Below are 23,538 nucleotides of genomic sequence, written 5' to 3'. Positions count from 1 at the left end.
ATTGCCTATTCCGCACCGACCATGGTCTTCAGTTTCTATGGACTTCATTACGGACCTACCGCCATCGAATTCATTTGACAGCATCTTTGTTGTGGTGGATCGATTTACAAAGATGGCGCATTTCGTGCCTTGCAAGAAAACATCGTCAAGTGAAGACACCGCAAGACTCTTTCTTGATAACATATATCGTTATCATGGCCTACCAGATGATATCATGTCGGATCGAGGTACTCAGTTTGTATCCAAGTTTTGGAGGTCCCTCTTTGAGATATTGAAGGTGGATATTAAGCTCTCTTTGGCTTTTCATCCTCAAACTGACGGTCAAACGGAGCGGGTGAATCAAGTTTTGGAGCAATATTTACGATGTAGCATCAACTATCAACAAGATGATTGGACTGCATATCTACCGCTTGCTGAGTTCGCATACAACAACACTCTTCATGCGTCAACTCAACAAACACCATTCTTCTCCAACTACGGATACCACCCCAAGCTCGATTTATTGAGTTCTTCAGCAAATAACAACCCAGGAGTTGAAGGATTTGTGAAGCAACTATCGGAGCTTCAAGCGACGTTGAAGCTTCAATTGCAATCTGCCCAAGAGAGTTACAAGGCATCTGCAGATAAATATCAAAATGAGGCGCCTACTTTTAAAGTTGGAAGTAAAGTATGGCTTCTTTGACGGAATATCAAGACCAAGCGGCCATGTGACAAATTGGACTATCGGAGATTAGGGCCATTTGTTATCAGGAAGCAGATCAATCCGGTGGCATATCGTCTGGAGTTACCAGCTACTATGAAGGTACATCTAGTCTTTCACGTGTCTTTGTTGGAACCTTATGGAGAGTCAGCTTTTCCCCAAAGAGTACAAAGTCCGCCACCAAGTATCGAAATTGAAAACCATGAGGAATACGAGGTGGAAAAGGTACTAGATTCACGGCGTAATAGGAGAAAATTGGAGTATTTAGTGCATTGGAGTGGATACGACATCAATGAACGAACGTGGGAGCGTGCCGAAAATCTTGCCAATGCGCCAAAAAAGGTACAAGAATTTCATCAACGATATCCTCATAAACCTAAGCCGATTCAACGATAGCTTCTTGCTGAAGCTTGCTCATCAAGTAGCATAAAAAGGGAGGAGGGCACCTCCAAAACCCATAGTTCGATAGTGTAGAACTTTGTTAGCAACTATAGTTTGCTCTCATCATTTTAGCCTTTAGACATGGATAGTCAAGATACTACACTTGTTATGTCATCTCAAGCGACTAACTCACGAAGACGACCGTGAGATGAAAAACCGCCTGCACCACGACGACATCGGAGGATACCGAGCAACAGATTGCTAGTAATTGTATTTGAGGTCGAGCCTGCCTACGACGGTCAGCCAGAAGGTGTGTTTGGAGGACAGTTTCACAATGAAGACACAGAAGTCCACGCTTGGTCAGAGGTTGAAGGTGTTGGTCACTACCGTTGGCTCCAAGGGTCGATGAATCATTTGCCTCGCGAACAACAATTGGAATTCATAGCGGATGTGATGCGACAGATTTTCATTTTCTTGCGTTGGTATTGACTGATAACAACATTGCTTCTCGGAGACCTCGAAGCTAGAAGAGGAGGTGATGTCATGGACATACATTGGAAGATTCTTCGAATATTCTTCTAGAATATTCTCTAAAGATTCTCTAAATATTCCTTTAGAAGGTTCTAGAAGATTCTTAGAATATTCCCTAAAGATTCTCTTAGAAGATTCTAGAATATTCTTAGAAGGTTCTAGAATATTCTTAAAAGGTTCTAAAATATTCTGATAGATTCTAGGAAGTTGCTCGAGAAGTTTCCTAATTAGTAGAAGTTGTTGGAGAAGCGTCCTAGTTAGCGGAAGTAGCTCGAGAAGCTTCCTATTCAGTAGTATATATAGGAGTCGAGGCTGAAGGGTTCTTCAGTCTCGACAACACATCTCTTGGAGTTCTAGCTCACCTTTCTAGTGTTGTTCTTGTACTCATCTGATTAATCCAGTTCTTCTTGAACTTCTTGTCTAGTTTTCTTGTCTGTATTTTGTATCCATGACACTTATTCTTTATAAAGATGTCAAAAAATATGTCTCTTTATGCCATTTGTCTCAAATAGCCAAACTAGAATTTGTATAGATAGAGTGAGCCTTGTTATGGTTCATATTCCTACTTGCATCATTTATATATTAGAGGTTGGATTTCATTAGATCCAATAAATTATTTATATAATAGCAAAATAAATATTTACTTATGGTAATATATAATATAAATAAATGATATAAATTACATGCACTAAATACCAATATTGCCTTGATTAATGCCAAATTTTTATATGAAAATATCATTATCTAGTTTAGATGTTTGATTGAAATAATCTCTAATCACGACATATAATTTATAAATAAGATAATTAAATAATTTATTGACACATTTATAATAAAAAATTATATATCTATAACATACTATTTTAAAAGAAATGTCCTTATCAAATCCACTAATAAAACCATTATTATTATGTTATATTGTTTTATACACAAGAATAAGATTGACTTGGATGAATATTTATCCATTTATCCGTTTATGTCCATTATATAGGATTTAAAATTGCAACAAAATATCTAATATTTAAACTTATATTTAATATTCAATCCTTATTCTTTACCAAATATATTATGCCTATATTTGATAAACTTGTATCCTTGAAATAATTAACTAATAAAGCAATTGGGCTCATGTGAAGGATCTCAAAAGAATTGAAGAATTGTGCCATCATTCCATGACTAATATTGGACATAGTTTAAAAAATATATCAGTGACCTGTCAAAAGAAGTAAAAAATTTATAAATTTAATAGAAGCAACATGGTTATTTGATATCTAAAAGATCTAAAAATTTTTAATGCCAAATTTGATGCACTTTGGTACAAGCCATATAGAATTCAACTTACACTGCCAAACAATATAGTTCTATTTATCAATTATAACAATAATAATCTACATGCCACTATCATAAATACAAATAAGTTTTATCAATACAAACTTGCAAGTTTGGTCACTACAAGCTCACATGCTATTCTTTTCAAAGACATTTGTTAGATCTTCAAGAATAATAACAATTCATAATTATTATATGATCATAATTTCAAATCAAATCTAACACATCATCTTGAGATTGTTGTTGTTCACATCACCACTTCATTATTTAAATATAATATAATTATTAAGCAACTTATTTTGTTAGCTATAAAAATGGTGGCCAATATGACGGTCTTTGAAAATGTTTATATTAGTGCTATTCTTTGTATAAACATCCTACAAAATTAGTTTGCCATCTCAAAATATACTTATCTTTCCATCTACCACTCACACTCTCTTATTTCTTTGTCTTCTTGTTTTTTTCATCTATCTCTTGAGATATCTTTTTTATGTAAAAATGGCACCTTACTCTTATGCATTCCATAAAAAGTTCTCCATTGCACTAGAAATATAAATATATTTTAATATATATGACAATGAGTAGGTCAATAGTATAGGTTTAAGAAGTTACTATTGTTAGTTATTATCCATCATAAATATGAAGTAGTGTAGGGAGTTTATACACAATATGACTAAATGTGACTCAATTAAAGACTAGTACATAGCGATGATAGAAGGCTAGGATATTTTATCAAATATCAACTATCTCAAAGTTACATTTGGATTTAACATCTTAAGGATTATCAACTATAGATCCAATTGTGAACAACCATACTCCAACCATGACAACCTCATGGATGATAAGATCCATATAGTTGGCATATACAATTTGCATATCATCAGATCTAACACAACATCAAAGAGTATATGTGCATTTGTGGCATCCTTATCAATATATTTTTTTGCAAGTAAGTCAACATAATTTTGGACATGATGATAGATGTTCATCTTATGGTGGAAAATGGAGAGGTAATTGATTACAATAAGATCATATATAAAACCTTCATATAGAAATTGAAATACTTTTGATAAGACCAATATTCTTGTAGTACCATTAGTTTTTTTTCTTTAATATATAAAGGCAACTATAAGCATTATATTGCAAAATTCAAATATATATCACTTTAAAGATTAAAAAAGGATATTTGGGCAAAAATTAAAGAGGATGTCAAGAGCAAGTGGCAACAAGAATAATACAATAAGAAACTCAAGTAGAAAAAATCATGTACCAACATTAATATCCATGCCTTTGCCATTGACTCACAGTACCACAATCTTTAGAAAACAACCTAAAAAGTTGTAATTTATAAAATCCAATCATATCACAAAACTCTAGAACAAATAATATATGAATCAATGATATTAGCTAGAAAAAAAAACAAGAAGTTACAACCCTTCAACGACTACACTTAGGATTTGATCTATAAATATTATGAACTCAATAAAATGTTATAATTATAAATCAATCAATTGAACAAAGATATAGTCCAATTACACAATGTACCTTTTACATCCAAAAGCATCTAAGATATAGATGATGCACAATGGAAGATAGAAAGCTTATAATGTCAATTAAAGAAAAAATGTCATATTATTTTTTAATAGTAAGACAAACTTGCAATGTTCAAATATGATCATATCATTGTAAAAGGCATATTACATGAGCTATGTGATTAAATTCAAATAGTATGATATAAACAAAAGACCTTCAAAGTCCTAAAGAATACCATCCAAATTAGAATTAAAGAATTATTAGTCTTCAATATTATGCTGCAAGAAGCTCAAGTGGTATTCAAATCTGTAATTAATAAGCTATAAATGCAACTCAAAGGTAAATTATAAAGAATGAAGATATTAGATGGAGAGAATCTATCCACAGTAGTGGAATAAGTTCAAGACACATCTATCTTCATCTCAATCAACTTAGTCGTAATAAAAGAATGTTTAATACATGGCATACTATTAGCCTCTTAAACAATTCTTCATCTCAAATTATTTTACAAAGGTGCAAATTCACCTTAAATATTTGTTGCATACATAACCAACTACAAAGACTAATTACATATCTTTGATAGCATGTCAAACCAAGATTTTGACTTAATCGATGCTTGTGACTATTAACCAATATTATTGGAATAATATAAGTTATATTTAGTAAATTTAGCTACTAAATATAGACTCAATAATAAATACATATATATTAGTGACTTGAACAATGATACTAAAGATGTATAAGAAGCACAATGTATAATCTCAAAATATTTTGCCAAACATCTACACCTCAAGAAAAAATATGCCACATATATCAATATGGCCAATTATCTATTTTATAGAAAATCTACATTCATCTCAATTTTTGATATCTATCAATATATGTTAAAAATCTCATATAAATACTATTGTATGCATTGAAGATTTGTCATGGCAATAAAAAAATTATATAGTGGACAAGAAGTACATTGTAGTAATTAATTCCATTCTTACAAGATAAGATAAAAAATTTCCTTATATTAAAAACATCTTGAGGACAAAATATGAAACATTTCAAAAAGATAAAATATTACTTACTAAAAATAATTATACTTACTTACAATGGATAAACTTATATTGATAGATATTTATCCATTATAAGTAAGTATGAGACAAGACTTTGTAATACCAAACCTCAATACTAAACGTAATTTTATAGACTTCTTCAATCTCTACATATTTTAAAGTAACTTTGATCATTTGTCTCAATAGATGTCATTACAAATCTTCAAATTTTAAATTCTTAAAACTCTATCTTTGTTATGATAGATGTTTATTAAAATGACGTATTTTATATTATATTCAAGTAAATTACTAGTAAAAAAATAGCTAAAATATTTTTAGATAATTTTCATTAATATCATGAATTTCTAATTAAAATTATATTTGATTGTAGACTTCAATTCATATCAAGCTTTTAATAGATACTCTTTAATATATTATAGGTTGATACTAAGTTATCTTCAACTTTTTATCCTTAAATTGATGGACAAATAAAACTTTACAATCAAATATAAAAAAAATATTTGTGATGCATCATCAATTACTAACAAAAGAATTAGGTAAATTTCTTATTATAATTGAGATTTCTATATAATTATATAATATATTCTTTTATTTAATTTTTTTTCAATTATGATTATTATCTTTTAATTTGATACTTTTGATTTTTTATATATTGATATGAATTCCATCAATATATCTTAATTGGTGGAATTGTTAAAAATATACGATTTAATTATTTAAATATAAAAATATTAGGATTAAAAATTCTTTTTGATGATTTAAGTATTTATTAAAATTTAAAAATATTTATAGGATACAAGAGTCTTATGAGAAAAAAACTATAAAAATAGACTCTTAAGAAGTCTTAGAAGTAATTATCTTAATTGATTTAGTATATTTACTTATTGAATATTAAAAATTATTTATTAAAATAAATATCTACATTGGCCTTCTACCTATATATATTACTTATTAAAAATATATAAATATTAAATATTAGTTAAAAGAAGCTTAAAAAAGTATTTTATAACTTTTTAGTTATTTATATCAAAAATAAGTTTTTTAATTAATATAAATTTATTTTATTACTATAAAAAATCTATAAGATATATAAATATGGCTTTAAAGTGATATTAAAATTATAAGAATCTTATAAGAATTTTTAGAATTTAATTAGAATTTAATTAAAAAAAATTTAGAAATTTTTAGAGAAAATTTCAAGACTTTGATAAAATTAAATTTTTACCACCTTGGGAGCCATTATGATAAAAAAGAATAAGATTTGAAGGCCATACATATTTTTTAGGCTGATTGGATGTTTTAAAATACCATGGTGAAGTCAAAAATGTAAAGATATGAATTTTCTTAGTAAAAAATAGGAGAACGAGCAACTAGTCTAATTTTTATAAGAAAGGAGGTACACGAGGCCTATGTAGGTTGTAGCACCTTTAATTTAGTTAGGAGGATAATACAAAGGCCTCATGGCCTCCTGTAGCAACTCAAACATACTACATGTGAGCCTTGGTGAGGCTCAAACCCTTAATCTACAATAAAATCAACTTTGATGTAAATATTTTTTACTTAATTTTTTATTTATTTACTTTCTATTTTTTAAAATATATAAATTATTCATAATAATTCAAAATTATAATTTTTTATACCATTAAAAAGAAAAAAAAATATTTTTAAAAATATGCTTTTATTTTTTAATTTAATTTTTTATTAGATAAAAATCTAATGAATAAATTGTAACTAAGTTTTAGATTATATAATTTCTTGAATTTATTTATTTTACTTATATATATATATATATATATATATATATTTATTTTCTCATTATTTACTTCTTATACTTTACACAACTAATTATAAATAATTCTTAATAGATGCCATCTTAAAACTTAGATTGAGGAGTGAAATTTATTCTTGAAATTAAAATTATAACAAAAAAGGATTTGATGAGTAGAAAAAAAGAGCTTTAGATAATAATAGGGATATAGATGAAAGATATTTAAGAAAAAAAATAATCAATAAAAAAATTCTTATAAAGTTTTTAAAATAAAAATAAAATAAATCTTCATTCAAAATTTATTGACCTTGTGAAATATTGGACTATAAAAGGTTTTTTTATTTTGTTATTACATAAAAAAATAAAAAATAATGATGTATTAATTGAGATTACTACTATCAATAAAGGTTGATCTTTTCTGCCTAGTATCTCTTTTGAAGCCTTATACAACAATCAAAATACCAAAAAAAAATATTTACCACTATCTATTATTAATATAAATAAGAAAATATATTTGGAGTGGAAGAAGTTTTGAATTCAAGGAGGTGCCAAAAACAAATTGAAATATCTTATAGATATGATATTAGTAGAAATAAATGAAAGAATCTAGAAAATATATCAAAATTAATCTTCATTTTATATAAATTATATTTATTAAAATCTATAATTAATCATTGAGAATAAAATAATATAAATCAAAGAAAAAAGGTTTTAAAATAAAATTATAGAATTTATATATAAATATAGAGAATTAATAGTTAATAATATTTTAAAATTATTAATTAAAATACTTAAATTATTTTAATCTTATCAATTTTATAATTATGATAATGATTACTAAAAAAATATATTCTTTTCAAATAAATGACTAGATATAATGTATTTTGTACAATCATTTTAAAAAAGACTCCTAATATTTAGTGATATTGTATCACTTTTATATATATATATATTTATTTATTTTAAATAATTATCTAAATAATAATAATAAGTAGAAATATGTAAAATTAGATAAATGTAATAATATCTTATAGAAAAGCTTTCTACAAGGCAATGCCAAAATAAATTAAAATATTTTGTCCATTGGTACGGATATGATATTAGTGAATGCATATGGGAGCCAATAAAGAATCTTGTAAATGCAGCAAAGGTGGTGGAGGCTTTTCATCGACGACATCCATCAAAAGAAGATAAAAACCTTCTTTATAAAAGAAACAAGATCTAAGTAAGATAATATTCTACTTTCAATCCTTATTTGTAGCTTCTTTGTAGTTGTAACCTTGAGGAGATGGAAAACCAACAACTAGTAGATTCAATTCAAGAGCCTTTGTTTATTGACCTGTCGGATAAGACATTACGATTGTCAAAACCTTCAAGACAATGCAATCGAGATAAAGATCCTCAAGAACAACATGTTCTTCCTCAAATAGATGGCAACATACAATGCGTTTGGTAGCATGACCTTGAAAGAGACTTCCAATGTTTGGTGATTTTACTAGAGGTAGGAACAACTCCTCATGGTGTTCCAAATGTTTTATTTGAAAGAAGTTTTGAAGACCTCAACAACGATCAAATAATTCAGTGGTCTTTCTACCTCGGTATGGGACACTATCAATAGTTAAGAGGCATTATCAATCATCTTTGAAGAGAACAAAGATCAGAGTATGTGACAAATGTAATTTGCCGCATCTTAGACTTTTTCAATATATGATCACTACTCCTCGTTGAATTCGTCCCTAAAAGGGGGAGTAATGTCACAGATATATATTTACTGTGATTGTTATATAGGTGATATGAATAGATAGAAGTAGATAAAAGTAGATTAATTTCATAATATCTTCTAAAGAAGCTTTCTAGAAGCTTTATAGACATTGTTTTAACTTTACATGTATTTATACTTGATTGATAGGTTAGAAACTTAGTCAATAAGTTAACCACATGCCACACATGTTGATAGCTTGTAGAACAAGCTAATTATGTAGTACCCACATAGAAAACTTATCTTGCAAGTTAAAATATGTATTGTGCAAAGTCAACACATTTTTGGAGGTCCTATAGAATGTTGCCATGTAGCTCCTAGGTAGATAGTATATATAGAGGTAAGAGTGAAGCCTTCTTCACTCTTGTCAATTCTTTTCTTTCTTATAATCTAGTTTCAAGGGTCTCTAGTTTTCTTATCTTTTGGCAATAGCCATTGCAGTTTTTTTTTTAATATATATATTTAGTCATTTCTATTTTGTCATCTTTTTTTGAGAAAAGTCTTACTTGTTTATTTATTTTTATAAAGTTCTTCTCCTTGACACTAAGATTTCTTCCACCTCAAATTCTTAATTACTATATATTTTTTTAGAAAGCAATGATATTTATCTTTTTTCCAAGTTATGCATTGTCTTATATAGTTCCAAAAGAAACACATTAAATATGGAATAGATTTTCATAGACTTTGATAGATATGATCAATAAGCAACTAGATTTACTTATTTATAAATAAGAAATAGTTCAAGTCTATCGTAATCTAACTTATCATAAAGGCAAATATTTTTAATATTATGATGAAGTAATCATTCTTTATTATCAATATAGAAATGAGGTTGTTTCTCATAATAGGCATCCGCATTACTCTTTCGTTATTCTTAATCTTCTTTTAGTTGTATCTTTATTATTGTATGTAACTTAGATAAATGATTTGTCAAAAATTTTGATGAAGGATTATCAACTTTTAAAAAGTCAAAAATATCAAATTATAAATGATAATCATAATTAACAAAGAAAATTATTTATTTTATAGAAGAATATAATTTATTATTATAAAAAAAATCTACCAATGGTAAAAAAATTGTTTAATTATTTTTTTAATAGTTGATGGTACATTTCAAATATTACTCCAAAACTTGATTTATATACTTTGTTTGTCTATGAGTTTGAGGATGGAAAGCCAAAGATAGTTTTATGTCCATCTTTAAAATCTTAAAAAGTATTTTTCAAAATCTTGATACAAAATAAGTTCTCTTATTCTATATAATATCCTTAGGTAATTCATAATAGCCATATATATTATCAAAGAAAAACTTAGCTATTTTTTCTATGATTATCATTTTACTTATTTTACAATTCTTTTCTGAATAAACCTGTATAGAGAAAGACTAAGTGCATGAGTTTTACTTGTTAGGGTCATACAATTAACTGTATTTTAAACCAGTAAAATACTAAGCAACACTACGATTTTTTCTCCCAGTAAGAATACTCCTTCATCAACTGATAACAATAGTGTGCAACCTTGTACTCTCAAAAGATTGCTCAAAATACATAATTTCTATCCAACACTAGAAATAACAGACTTCCTTTCAATCAATCTGAATTCATAGAATTTTTGTAATCATAGACTTTTTTTGTCCAAACACACACAGCTCTCAATAAACAACAATCATAATCTTTCAATAACTCCTCATATAATTCAATCACTGAGTACTCTAATTACGTAATCAATAATTCATAAATCAATCTCTGATTTATTCTACAGATTCACTTCTCAATATTTAGAAACTATCTATTATTCTTCAACAACAAAGAGACAAAGAGGTAAAGAGGTAGCACTAAGCTTACCTTGGCTCATGACTATCACAGTCTGGCCTTCATACTAACTTCTATAACTCCTATATAATTGCTCTCGATTTCCAGATTCTAACCGTAATCCTATAATTAACCACTTTTAATAATTAAATCAATCATCCGTCCTCCTGAACTAACTATTCTATGGACTATTAGTCTATTTTACCAATATCTTACAGAAACGAACTAATATCTATTCTACATAGCCCCACTCCTATCTATGCAATGTCCTTGCAAACACACAATTGATTCTTATCTAAAAACTATTTAATCAAATTCTACAAAATTACTATTTTCTCTAGTCCACTTGATTGATGAATTGCCGCATTAACTATTGTTGGTTCCACTGATTCCGGTTCTAATTACAAATCCTCTTCCTCCTCCAATCTGTCCATCGACTCCTTTCTGAACTGGATTGAGAGATCTTTATTATATTCTTCCAATTCACAGACTTGAGCCTCTAATTTCAAGATCTGGATATCCCGAAGTTTCAACTGATGCTACTACTGACTCATCCATTCTAGAACATCTTCAATTGACACTTGTGATTGACTCCTCACTGTTAATTCTTAACTGGAACTACTACTCTTGAATACACAAGAAATACAAGAAAATGGCTTTCCAACCAACCCAAAACAACACCATAGAATGACTTTAACTGGTGCCCCATTCCTATTCTTTTACTACTTGGTGATAATGACAACATGTTATTTATACTATTCGTGAAAGGTAATGGAAAGTAATCTTTCTTGGTGGCCGCATTAAGTTTGTATTTTTTCGTTCTTTTTCGGTACCATCACGATTGAAGAAACCACTCACTATTCGGTATTGAATAAATAAAACCAATTGCAAGAAGCTTGTCCAATTCTTCCTTCACCATCAGGGAATATTTAGGATTAAGGCGATGTTGCCTCTACCATACCGGTTTAGCGTTCTCCTCTAAAATGATACAATGCTCACAGACTTCAGTGGGGATACCTTTTAGATCATCATAAGTCCAAGCAAAAGTGGACTTATGATACAAGAAAAATTCTATCTAATAGGTCAACTGATGTTCTTTAATACCTTCGTAGACCTCAATTGTCTGAGACACTACTATGGTCGTCAAGTTGATAGTTTGACATAAAGGTGCAGCGGCGATGTTCGATTTTAATCCCTGTACTGGTTTAAAATTAGTCGGTAAGTCCAACATGTGTAAAGTACTGAATCCTGTGTCCAAGGCACTCACATGGTGCACATCATACTTTGTCATCTAATCAATATTAATTTTAGCAAAGATTTTTGAATCTGGTGGATATATCAAGTACTCTCCTGGATTGCTACATTGGTACACCACTCCAGGGTGTTGCACTGCCTCCATGGGCGCCTCCATAATCAGTGTGATTATGTCATCATTGGAGCTAAGCTCATTGTCCATCGTCAATTTATATGCTGACAATTGAGAATCCCTGTGATAATAGACTAGATACATTTGTAACACCATTTTATCTCCGCCCTTGCCAATTGTCAAAGTACCCCGACTCCAATCGTTCTTGGCCTTTGCTTAATAAAGCCACGATCGTCCTAATAATTTGGATACAATAAAGTTGATTGTTGTAAGTGAAAGACGATGTAGTCGATTTCATATGTAATACTGATAATTATAGTTTGAACACTCCATAAAATATCCATTGGTTTAACTCGGCTATAATCTGCCATCTTTAATACCAATATTGTAAGTACTAAGTGTTCCAAATCTAAAGCATCTATTGTATCAATGTTCATTAAATTGACGCTGGAACCACCATCTACCTGAATACCCGAGATCATAACATTGTCAATTGAAACATCGATGGTTGGTGCATTTGGATCAGGATTCAAACTGACTTCATAAACTTCCTTGTTACGTTGCCTATGTCATATTAACGATGAATTCAATGTAGAACGGCACTCTAGTGCAACTACTAGAAGTTACTTCATAGAAATAGAAGGCCGAATAGCATCCAGATCCTTCAAAATATCATAAGGTTCTATATTTAAGGTAATTCCCAATGCCCTCTTTCTTTTCATTGTGCTGAGTTTAACTCCAAGAGGTAAGATATTCTTCCGTCCTAGACTTCGAAATAGAACAGTAGCTGGAGCTTACTTAGAATTCACGCCCTTGAGAGGAACTTTCAACGGATAAGACATTGTCGTATTGTAACACGAGTATACCGTGAAAATATAAAGAAAGGGGACTTTTATTAATGTTCAGTTATCTCGAATATTGGGAGCAACGACCCACTCCGGTGCAAATACTGAGTGGCCAGGTTCAGTCACCCCGTTACAGTCAGCAGGGAGATACTGAAATGCTCCATTCGATTCTAATAAAGGGAGTCAGCAGGAAGAGAAAGGACCAATTCACACGACGGATGAGCCTGGTTCGAAGAGCCAATTGGATCCAATTTCAAGAATCCAATCCGGGTCCTCTTACCCAATATGAGACCTGCATTGGTCGAACAATCCAATGCAGTCTAATCACGGGAAAATCCAGGTCTTACTACGGGCCTCAGCCAGTCTGATGCGAAGGACCAATTTGATCCAATTACGGGAAAATCCAGGTCTTACTACGGGCATCTTACTCAATATGAGACCTGAATTGGTCGGGCGATTCAATGTGAACTTGAGTACGGGGTTTCGATTCTGTTTCAGGCTGTCCTATTCTCTGTGCCATTTCAGGGAACGTTATTTTTGGTAAATGGATCTCTTAAAGGTAAAAACGGAGGAGAAAGCTCTGATGGCGGTAGCCAATTTTGGATCTAAGCTCTGACTGTGGGAGCAAATTCCGGATCCAAGACGGAAGATTGAAGAAATTCAGAGGATAAGGTTAGGGGGAGAAGAAGTTTTTGGAGAGGTTTTTTTTGAAGATAGGAGAGAACTAGCTTCACGCTTCGAGGTCGGGGAAGAAAAGACAGAGAATTGGATTTTTCTTCTTCATAGGGTTTTGGGAAGACTGAGGCAATCGTTGCTGAAGTCAGTGTTGTAATAGTGAATTGAGATTTTTAATGAAGTGGATGTGATCACTCTTGACTGTTTTGTGAAATCGGAGTTACGTCTGTGATTGGAGAATTAAAAGGGTGTCTATAGGATTGAGTATGCGGAGTGAATGAAATTTATTGGATTAATCTAATAAGATAGTCAGTGGATACAAGATCGTAAGTACAAAGCGGTATCGAAGATTAATAGTTTGGATTGTTCAGGGTTCTCTGTAATATTTAGAGACCTACCGGCCGGGACAAAAAGGACTTTGGCGAGCAGTCAAAGGGGCATCCGTATAGATTTACGGTGTATTCTTACAGTCGTTTATATTCTAACAGTCAAAAACTGGTAGACTGCTTGACTACTGACAAATTTTCATACTACCTTCTACAGCCAAACACCCGGCGCGTTTTCGAGCAGGAAAGCACATAATACGACAAAAGTGGTGAACCCGACGTGAAAGCTTGAGGTGGAAGGTATTAGATTTCGGTTGATTTTATCTTTATTTAATGGAAAAAAAAAATAAAAATTTTGAAAGATTTTTGAGAGGAGTTTCTGGTGAGGGTTCTTCTAAACGACAAGGTATGCACATGGATCCGTCTATTGCTAGTATGTTTCAAGACTTCCCATTGTCAATGCAGCAACAGTAAAGCAATGATCGAAAGGAAGCTTTGGCAACCAAAGCATTGCAAGCAGTGGTCAATAAAATTGATCAATTTGATGGGAGGAATATTTCAAGGTATTTAAGATGTTATGTTCGTGAAATGGAATTAAATCGGGTTTCTGAGAAGAAAATGGTTGCACTATTTGGACTTGCCACGATACCGGAGATAAGAGACCACATTACATCGATTACGGATCGTTATGGGAATTCATGGGAGGTTTTTTCACATGCATTGAAAGACGAATATTTCTTCGAAGATGCTGATCGCGTTACTAAGAAGCTATTTCTGGAATGGATTGAACGGCCCAATAAGAATTTACAAGCAACAGAGCTACTAAGGGAATTTGAGAGGCAATACTCTCAATTATCGAAGGTAGAAAAATTGACATTGGAGTCGAACAAAGTTGATCTATTTCTTCAAGCTGCTGATGGAGAATTGCAAGGAAAATTAGAACTTCTTCTTGAAGACAAAGAAGAAGATGAAGTATTGACAACAAAGTGGAAGAACGTTGAAGATGCAGTGGGGTTGCTTACAAAAAGAGAAAGGAGGAAGGATAGGAGCAATATTCAGAAAATAGTATAAGCACCCAAAGCTCCAGTAGGTACAACACCACCAACAATGCCTACAGTTCAACCTTCAACATCCTTATCAAAGAAAGCAGATATGAGAATGGAAGAAATTATACGAGGAATGCGAGATCTTCAAATCAAATTGGCAAGACTTGAAGAGGATACTTCTACAAACAATTCGAAGAATGTTTCAAAACAAGGATATGTACAAAGATGCATTTGGTGTGATGATGCTTCACACACTAGAAAAGATTGCAATGAATTTAATAATATGATACAGCAGGAAATTATTTGCTGGAAAGATGAGAAGATAGCATTGAAAAATAGAGAGGATCTTTTTCAAACCAATTTTGGCAAGGAAGGAATGAGAGCATTGGTTCAAGATTACCTAAAAGAGCATGAAACAGCAGCACGAGAAAGTGCAAGTTATGGTGCTAGAGTAGATGATGACCTTGGTGGAAGTACGGAAACTAGTGAGTTTTGGGCTTTTGCCGTTTCTACAATGCAAGAAGGGAAATTACCTCGAGAAGCGTTATTGAAGACTGCAGCTACAATACAAGGTAGAACAGGTTGGAAGGATCCTGTTTAGTCTCTTTCAGTTCATGCATATATTGCTAAGAGCCAACATGAAGCTTTGATGGAAGAAAAGAGATGAGGAAATTTTGATGATACTAGAGAAGGAAATTCTTCTAAGAGGCAAATTCGAGGAAACAAGGCTCGGGAGGCAGCTTCACAAGAATTGCCTGTAAAGGATACCTCAGCATCATTAGGAGAAAAAACAAAAGAGACAAAAGATAAGGGCAAATCAATTGCTTATAAGCTACTTTCTGACATTGAAGGGGCAACAAATTTGAAAGGGGTGTTGAAAGAACGTATATTAAACGCTAAGGTGGAATTCACATTGAAAAAAGTCTTAGGAATTGCAAAGAAGAAGTTTCATGATATTATCATTCATAGCATTAAGCAAAAGAGGCAATTAATAGACGAAACTGGAATGAGTCATGCTATTGATGCAAGAATATATAGAGGTGAAGAAGAGGTTGATATTGGTTACAAGCAACCAACAAATGAAAAGAATGGATATAATCAACGAGTACGTTTCGAAGATTCTAGTGACAAGGAAATGGAAACTTTGAGCCATTATACTCGAAAGCATTGGGCAAGGGCAACTACTGAAGTATCGGTGAAAGTAGGAGATATAGATGAACCAATAGTTGCTTTAGTCGACCATGGTTCTGAAATAAATCTCATGTCTAAAGATCTTTATAAGAAGCAAAAATGGCCAATTGATATGGAACATGGATGGATAATTCGAGCAGCTAATAACACACGGGGCGAATTATATGGAGCTTGTCCAGATGTCAAAATTCGGATTGGGGATGTTGCGACGGAGCAACATTTCTTTGTTCAAGATACAACGTCTTATCCGTTGATTTTAGGACAACCTTATATTATGGCAATACGGATGGAAACAAAAGTACTTGACGATGGTTCCGCTGATGCAAGGGTACGAAGCGAGGATGGGAGGAAAGTTGTACAATTTCTAACAGTACCTCCTAACCATGAACGGAATCGAGATAAGTTGAGGGAGAAACCATTGCCAAAGATTGTTGAAGGATTTAAGGATTTTGGAGAGGTACCACTGTAAAGCAATATTATGGAGGTACAAAAGAGGAGGTACTCTCGCGAGATGAAGGTGCCTTTGATGCAAGTTTTATTGGTATATTGGAGAATGGAAATATTATGTATAAGAAAGTTGATGATTTTAAAAGAAAATAAAGAAAAAGATTATATGATATTGAAGGAAAATTACGCAAGTTAGGTATATTGCAAGATGATGAGAGGATTTTAGGTGTTTATGAAGAAAATGGACTGGAAGATTCATTGGAATTGATTACATCTATTGGATTAGGAGATAATGATAAGATTGTTGAGATTCATTCAAGAGAGGTTTATACCATGCTTGAATCTTTTCAAGCACCAGAAGTCACTGTAGAGACGAGATATAAAACGGCAGATAAGAAGGTAAAGCCTGTTGCCGGACCATTACCAGAAGATTCTAAAGAACAAATGGGAGAAGCATCAAAAGAAGCAAGTTTAAGAGATCCAATGAGTATTGGACATCAGTTTACTAAAGAGACTTTTGAAGAATTGAAGATTGGTTCTGATGGTTCTTTATTGCCGGAGGAAATTACTTACTTCAAAAAGATGTTGGCTAAACAAGGTAGATCGTTTGCCTTCAAATCTCATGAAATTGGGTGTATGGATCCAAATATTATAACACCTATGGTTATCTTCACTGTATCGCATGTACCTTGGAATCTAAGACCGATTCCAGTACCAAGGACACATTTACCTAAATTGGTGGAACTATTAAAAGAAAAGATAAAGATGAAAATATTGGAACCTTCATTTGCGCCGTATTCTAGTCGATGGTTTACGGTACCTAAGAAGAATGGATCACTATGGTTTATTCAAGATATGCAACCGATGAATGCAGTAACTATCAGGAATGCAGGAATTGGGCCTATTGTGGATGAATTTGCTGAGGCGTTTGCTGGAAGGGCGATCTATTCAATGGGTGACTTGTATTCAGGTTATGATCAATTTCAACTTGCTGAAGGAAGTAGAGATATGACAACAATGAGGACACCACTTGGATTGGTTAGAATGTGCACTCTTCCTCAAGGCGCGACCAACTCAGTTGCGCATATGATGAATGGGATGAATAAGATATTGAGAGATTTTATTCCGGAAAAGACTATGCCTTTTCTGGATGATGTTCCTATAAAAGGGTGCAGAGAAGGAGACAAGGATGAAAATTTAGATACGAGGGGGTGTCGCAAATATGTTGTTGATCATATACAAGATTGTGAAAAGATTTTAACTCGGCTTGGAGAAGTTCATCTTACATTATCAGGTATGAAGTCCGTATTTGGAGTATGAGAGGTTGTCATTGTTGGACATTTATGTGGATCTTATGGAAGAAAACTAGATCCGACTAAAGTTGATGCAATTGGAAGGATGAAAGATGATTGTGATTCTTTAACAGAGGTTCACAAGTTTTTGGGTGCATGTGTATTTTATCGAATCTGTATCCCTCATTTTGCTTACATAGCGGATCCATTATATGAACTGTTACGCAAGGGTTACCGATTTAAATGGAAAAAAAGGCATATTCAGGCAGTGCAAAGATTGAAGAAATTATTGATGTCACCTCCAATATTGAAGAAGGTTGATTATAAGTGCAATAGACCAGTGATTCTTACTGTGGACGCTAGTCCAATTGCCATTGGATGGGCTGTGGGTCAAGATGATTCAAATGGGAGTAGATTTGCACTTCGATTTGGGGCTAAAGTTTTAAGTATTCGTCAACGTGCATATTCGCAAGTCAAAAGAGAACTTTGGAGAGTCGTTTCGGCTATGAAAGCTAAAAAGGACTATTTGATTGGGGCAGTAGTAGTAATTGAAACAGATTGCTTGCCATTGCTTGGAATGATTATTAACTGTTCAACGCCAGATATTGCGATGTTGAGATGGATTGCTTATATTAAGTCACTAAATCCAGAATTTAAGCATGTTACTGGGAAGGACAATTTAGTAGCAGACATGCTATCTCGAGCAAGATACGAGAGGGAGGACGAAATGGTTGAAGACATTGATGACGTCGGATTGAAATTCTATTCAATATCAAATCTCAACAGAGAAGACAAGCTATTTCTTGAAGAATCTTATGAAGGAGAATTATTGGATATTGGTTATTATTTGAATACCTTGTCTAAGCAGGAGAATTGGTCTACAGAAAAATTCAAACAAATAAGAAAAAAAGCATATGGATTTTTACTTCGAGATGGATTCTTATGGAAGAGACCAAAGAAAGGAATTGGGATGCCACAACGAGTGATAGGCAAAAAGGAAGAAAGACTGAAATTATTAAAGGAGTTTCATGATAGTTTATGGGTAGGGCATAGAGGAATCTGGGCTACTTTTGCTAAACTCAAGGAATGATATTGGTAGAAAAATATGTATCGAGATGTGCTCTCAGTTGTAGAGTCATGTGAAATCTGTCAATCGTATTCTAATATCCGACATCGAGATGGTCTTCATCCTACGTATCCACTGGCTATTCATTTTAAATGGGTTGTTGATTTGGTTATTATGCCGGTTGGGTTATGGCAGATGAGATATTTGGTTTTAGCTCGTAAAGATTTATCAAATCAAGTAGAAGGAAGAGCATTGAGGACAAAATCTACAGAGGAGATTTGTAGGTTTTTGCTTGAAGATGTCATTTACCGCTACGGATGTGTAGGAAAAATCACTGCAGATCGTGGAGAATTAAATGCACAAGAAGCTCGTAAGTTCTTTGAAAGATGTGGAGTTAAACTATCACTGACTACTGCTTATAATCCAGAAGGCAATGCAAAAAGCGAAGGCGGTCAGCCACCAATTGTGAAAGCATTAGTTAAAGCTTGTAATGGAAAAGTTAAAGAGTGGCCACGGCTTTTATCATTTGCATTATGGGCTGATCGAACAACACATAGTTCGGTGACAAGATATATGCTAGTAGAACTTATGATAGGTCAAAAACCAATTATGCCGATTGAAGAAAAGGTACTTACTTGGAGTATGCTACCATGGGAAGATGGATTGACAAGAGAAGAACTTCTGGCTATTAGGATTCGACAATTGGAGCAAAGATCAGAAGATGTGTAGATAGCATTGGAAAGGTTAAAAAGAGCAAAGTTACAAAACAAGGCGCGATTCGATAAGCAACATCGATTGAGACCTAAAGCAATTGTGGAAGGTGATTGGGTACTTGTTTATGACAATAGTCTGGATAATCAACATAGTACTTTGCGGAAATTTTCAAAACGTTGGTTTGGACCATATGTAGTAACAACTGTTCATGATAATGCGACTTTCTCATGACGGAAGTTAGATGGTACAAAATTGAAAATACCAATTGTAGGGAAGCGAGTAAAAATATTTAAACAAAGACACACAGAGATGAATATGAAAGACCTTAATGAAGGTATAGAGATTCCGCAGCAAGAAGATGAAAGTGATTTGGATAATGAAGGTGACAAAGACGAACAAGAGAAAGATGTAGAGGATATATTCTGAATCAAACAGCAATTGGGTAAATTGGTGCATACCGGAGGATGCACAGGTTCAGAGGGGGTGGATGTCGTGTTGTAACACAAGTATACTGTGAAAATATAAAGAAAGGGGACTTTTATTAATATTCAGTTATCTCGAATATTGGGAGCAACGACCCACTCCGGTGTAAATACTGAGTGGCCACATTCAGTTACTCCGTTACAGTCAGCCGGGGAATACTGAAATGCTCCGTTCGATTCCAATAACGGGAGTCAGCAAGAAGAGAAAGGACCAATTCACACGATGGGTGAGCCTGGTTCGAAGAGCCAATTGGATCCAATTTCAAGAATCCAATCCGGGTCCTCTTACCCAATATGAGACCTACATTGGTCGGGCAACCCAATGCAATCTAATCACGGGAAAATCCAGGTCTTACTACGGGCCTCAGCCAGTGTGATGCGAAGGACCAATTTGATCCAATTACGGGAAAATCCACATCTTACTACGGGCATCTTACCCAATATGAGACCTGAATTGGCTGGGCAACCCAATGCAGTCTAATTACGGGAAAATCCACATCTTACTACGGGCATCTTACCCAATATGAGACCTGAATTGGTCGGGCGACTCAATGTGGACCCGAGTACGGGGTTTCGATTCTATTTCAGGCTGTCCTATTCTCTGTGCCGTTTCAGGGAACGTTATTTTCGGTAAATGGATCTCTTAAAGGTAAAAACGGAGGAGAAAGCTCTGACGGTGGGAGCCAATTTTGGATCTAAGCTCTGACTGTGGGAGCCAATTCCGGATCCAAGATGGAAGATTGAAGAAATTCAGAGGATAAGATTAGGGGGAGAAGAAGTTTTTGGGGAGGTTTTTTTTGAAGATAGGAGAGAGCTAGCTTCATGCTTCGGGGTCGGGGAAGAAAAGATAGAGAATTGGGTTTTTCTTCTTTATAGGGTTTTGGGAAGATTGAGGCAATCATTGCTGAAGTCAGTGTTGTAATAGTGAATCGGGATTTTTAATGAAGTGGATGTGATCACTCTTGACTGTTTTGTGAAATCGGAGTTACGTCTGTGATTGGAGAATTAAAAGGGTGTCTATAGGATTGAGTATGCGGAGTGAATGAAATTTATTGGGTTAATCTAATAAGATAGTCAGTGGATACAAGATCGTAAGTACAAAGCGGTATCAAAGATTAACAGTTTGGGTTGTTCGGGGTTCTCTATAACGTTTAGAGATCTATCGGTCGGGACAAAAAGGACTTCGGCAAGCAGTCGAAGGGGCATCCGTATAGATTTACGGTGTATTCTTGCAGTCGTTTATATTCTAACAGTCAAAAACTGATAGACTGCTTGACTACTGGCGAATCTCCATACTACCTTCTACAGCCAGACGCCCGGCGCGTTCTCGAGCAGAAAAGCACGTAATACGACAACGTTTCTCAAAATTACGTAGAGAACGAAATAACTCAAAACAGAATTGAAGCCTCTGTAATTGGAACCTCATTGGATTGTCCAACCAAGTCAAGTCTCATATTAGATAAGAGGTCGATAACAAAGCTTGGATTGGATATCCCCATAATTGGATCAAATTGGCCCTTCACATCAAGCTCACCGAAATTTTTAATTGATCTTTTTTCCTTTTATTGACTCCTGGTAAGAATGGCTTGGATATATTCCACCCGATTTACTAAAGAATCTTGAGGACCTTGATTTATCTCCTCCATTTTTTCTTGATTTTGAATCTGCTGATCTCGATTATTGAAATTGAACGGAGTATTACATTACTGATAAGTATGCCTCGACTACTTACAATTCCTATGCACTGGCATATAATCGTCACTGGCTCTGGGATTGGAACATTCACTGACATAATGACCAATCTATATACAATAGAAACAACGAAGTAGTCTTCTTGCACCCTTATTAGGCATATTGGGTGTCTTCACCGATATATACCTACTAGGCTTGTTCCATGTAGGATTAGAAAATGATCGTGGTTGTCCCATTGGTACGGAGGGTACTTGGTTTGATGACGCTGTCATGATGTAACACAATTAATAAGTGAAAGAGCTGGAAGTGGAGCTTCAATTGAAAGGCAAGGTATGTATTTTGATCCCAACTCTGCAAGCATGTTTGAGGCATTCACCTTATTAATGAAACAACAACAGGTTAAGGATTGCAAAGAGGGTATGGCAGATAAAGCATTACAAGTTGTTGTAGACAAGATTGACTAATTTGAAGGGAAGGATATTACAAAATACTTAAGGTGTTACGTAAAGGAAATGGAATTGAAGTATGTTTCAGAGAAAGAGATGGTTTAGCTATTTGAATTGGATACTGTACCAGAAATAAGAAATCATGTGAAGTCCATTATAGGACATTCTGGAGGTTCATGGAAAAAATTATCTCAAGCATTAAAGGATGAGTATTTTTTAGAAGATAGTGACCGAGTTACAAAGAAATCATTTTTTGAATGGATTGAAAGGCCTAAGAAGGATCTACTAGCAACAGAATAATTAAAAGAGTTTGAAAAGTAATATTCTTGTTTATCAAAGAAAGAGAGGCAATTATTAGATCCAAGTAAAGTGGAGCTTTTTCTTCAAGCGACTAATAGAGAGTTGTAAGAGAAGTTGGAAGTTTTGCTGAAAGATAAAAAAGAAGTTGAAGGATTGACAACAAATTGGGAGAAAGTAGAAAAGGCGATTGGGATGCTTGCAAAAAGAGAAAGGAGAAAAGATGGGATGGAAATTCAAAGACCATTGCACGCATCTAAAGGAAAAATGCCTGCTATCTATCATACATCTATGATTCAACCTTCAATGGCTACATCAAAGAGAGAAGAAATGAGCATTGATGAAATCATACAAAGGATGAGAGATTTGTAAATAAAATTTACAAAACTTGAAGAGATGGGTCAATCATCAAGAATATCAACAAGAAAAAATTTAAGACCAATAGAAGGTATTGTGGATAGGTGTCACGGACACAGCATACAGACTTGATATCTACGAAGAAGTTCAAGAAGAACTGGCAAGAACTAGATTAATCAGATGAATATAAAAACAACACCAAAGAGGTGAACTAGAGCTCCAAGAGATGTGTTGTCGAGACTGAAGAACTCTTCAGCCTCGATCCCAATATATACTCCTATTTGGAAAGCTTCTCAAGAAACTTCTACCAACTAAGAAGCTTCTAGAAGATTCGAGAGACTTGCTTCTAGAAGGTTCTAGAAACTTATCTCTAGAAGGTTCTAAGGACTATGTCCCTAACATCTTCTACCAACTAAGAAG

Source organism: Physcomitrium patens, chromosome 15, assembly GCF_059467195.1.
Source record: "Physcomitrium patens ecotype Gransden chromosome 15, ASM5946719v1, whole genome shotgun sequence".
NCBI lineage: Eukaryota > Viridiplantae > Streptophyta > Bryopsida > Funariales > Funariaceae > Physcomitrium > Physcomitrium patens.
This window is presented reverse-complemented; position numbering follows the sequence as displayed.